This window comes from Condylura cristata, unplaced genomic scaffold (assembly GCF_000260355.1).
Source record: "Condylura cristata isolate star-nosed mole 26May11 unplaced genomic scaffold, ConCri1.0 scaffold00034, whole genome shotgun sequence".
NCBI classification, from domain to species: Eukaryota; Metazoa; Chordata; class Mammalia; order Eulipotyphla; family Talpidae; genus Condylura; species Condylura cristata.
This window is the reverse complement of record NW_004567135.1, coordinates 15,976,964-15,979,780: the sequence shown is the minus strand read 5'-3', so window position 1 is coordinate 15,979,780 and position 2,817 is coordinate 15,976,964.

The window sequence follows — 2,817 nt, the reverse complement described above, 5'->3', positions numbered from 1 at the left end:
CATGTTCTATTGACTTCACTACACTATATTCTACTGTAGACAGTTCCTTCCCCATGTTTGGGACATTACAGCTATTATTTCTTAAAAAAAATTCTCTGTCCCTTTCGCTTTCTCTCTTCACTTTCTAGGACATCCATTGTCCTTCTGTTTCATTTCCTAGTGGAGACTGAAAACTCCCAATTTTCCTTTTCTTTTCTAAATCTTTCACTTTTTACTTGAGTCATTTCTAGATTTCTATTTTCTTCCTCACTAATTCTTTCTTCCTTGTGTTCTATCCTATTTTGCATGTTTTCATCAGCATTTTTTTTTCCTTTATTGAAATCTTTATATCCAATCTCTCTGGTTTTGGTTTTCTTTTATACTTTCAATTTCTGCTTCCTACATTTCCATCTCTTCTTCTTAAATTTCTTCTTGTATTGTATGTTGTCAATCAATGCTTTCTTGCAATCTTTTTCTGGTATTCATCTCTTCCTAAATTTTTAAGCTTGATTTCTGGATATTTGTCTCCCTCGTTTTGTGTGATTGATGTGCTTCTCTAGGAGTTTGGCTTCTCCATGGCAATTGAGAGTCTATCCTCTTACATGCAGTATGTCGTAATATGGATTTTATTTTAGGTTTATCTTTGTGACCAGGGCTGGGGGGTAGGTGGAAGAGAGGGAGGCAACCTGATATTCTAGGAGCCTTAGACAGCCTTAATAAGGAGAACACTACAGGAGTGTTTCATCATGTGCTACAACTTCTACCTATGAATCAGGTCTGGCTCTTATCCCATTCACACAGCCTCTCGCTGCCTTCTTCCTCAGAACTGTGGGTTTGTGAGGTGGTCTACCAGCTTTGCTTGTAGCACAGACTTTAGATCAGATCACAGACACATGGGCTTCTGCTGTGCTCTGATATACTAAATAGAGGAGCCTAGGTGAGGATAAATGTTTTTAGACAAAGGCAAACATGAAATCCAAACCGTGGGAGCTGACCACATAACCGAGGTAACCAGAAAGGGAAAGAGCAGGGAAGTATAGCACTGCAGAAGGGAGCATCATGGTGGAGGACTCTGGGTGCTGTGCTGGTAGGTGAGCTGTGGTGACTACACCTGAAGGGGGAGACCTTTTACTTCTCAGATAGTAAAAGATGTAGCAAAAGGGGGAGAAATTATACAGCACCTTACTCTACCATGATCAGACAGTGCATTTCCCATTTTAATTATTTTGTTATAGTAACAATGACATATTGTTTTCAAGATCTTTTTTTATCCCCTTAATTTTTATTACTGTTCCATTGGTTTACACTGTTATTACTATTTTGAAAGTAAAGACCAGGGAATTAAAAGGTGTCCTCATGAACTGTATGATGAATCAATACCCCAGCAGGCTAATTACTATTCAAATCTATAAAAAGTTAACAGTCTTGACAACTCACCTTCTAAATTTTGTATTATCTAATTTTTGTACTAAACTCCCATTCTATTCGGCTCAGTTTATACATTGCCAAATTGTCACCAGATAGGTAGGTAGGTTGTAGACAAGTAGATATGTTGAAAGATTAGCTTCTAACAACTTATTTTGTTTGCAGTGGGTATTACTCTTGTGTTTGCTAATGCCAATCCTCCCCATGGTTTGCAAGGCCTGTGAAATCAGACACATCTCTTTGATCTGTACACATGTGTGTCTCAATAGTTTAAAATCAGAGCTTGACCAATGGCAAAAGAAAAAAATTCTTATTGGAGAATGAAATAAATTCTGTTAATTTCTTCCCACTCCAGAGAGACTATGCATTATCAAACTGTGGGCCTAACAAAGCTTAAATAGCTCCTGGCTCTCTAGAATCACATTTAATCATTAGATTGTCTAATCTAATTGTCTTGAGATTCACATTTCCAGGCAATTTTATTGTCTTACACTGACCATTTATTCTTCCCATAGTTGACCATTAATGAGATAAGGAATGCTGGTATTGTATATAATCATCAACATGAATATGCAGCTATAGTAACAATTTACTTTGAAATTACTAGATTTTGAACACCTTAAAATAGTGTTATTTAATACTTCTGTCCAAGTATGGAAGGTTTTTTTACAACCTAGTAAAACCAGAAAATCTAAGTCATTGCAAGTCAGGAACTTCTGAATAGAGGACAACAGGAGTAAATATGTGGCCCTTAATATCAAGACATTGGGTAGGTGATTACTCACAAGGAGAGTGTTGCTTCAAATACTGAGCCACTCCACACGGAAATACGATGGTTAACTTCATACATAATTTTAGTCAATTATTATCCCCCCTCCAGCAAAGTTTTCTAGGGATGTTTGGCTTTCTAAGTTTAGAATTTGATTCTCTATAATAAAAGCATTTAACTGACTAATTTTATAAGTAATTACCTGCAGATTCAACTATTGATGGTCTGATTTCTCAATGTGTAAAGAAATCCAGAAGTGTCTATTTCATTGCAAAAATATTTGCATTCTGAACTGAGGTATATTATCATAGTGCAGTGGTACTCAAAGCACACTATTACAATTTTACTTAACTCATTTTCAGAATGTAATTTTATGTTTCCCAATTCTAGACACCCTCATGAAATCATCTGAGTGAGAGAAATTATACAGTGGGTTGAAAACTGTCCCCTAAAATGCATGTGCACCCAGAGAGCCTCAGATTAGCACCTGGCTTTAGACTTGGCATTTAGCTATGAGAGAATAAAATTATGTTGCTTTAAACAATGATTTTGTGCCTAATGGCTAATAAGAATAGTGTGTGACAGGCAATACAAAAAACACTGGTGGGACCTACAGATGGTGAGAACAGGCTCCAAAAATGTTT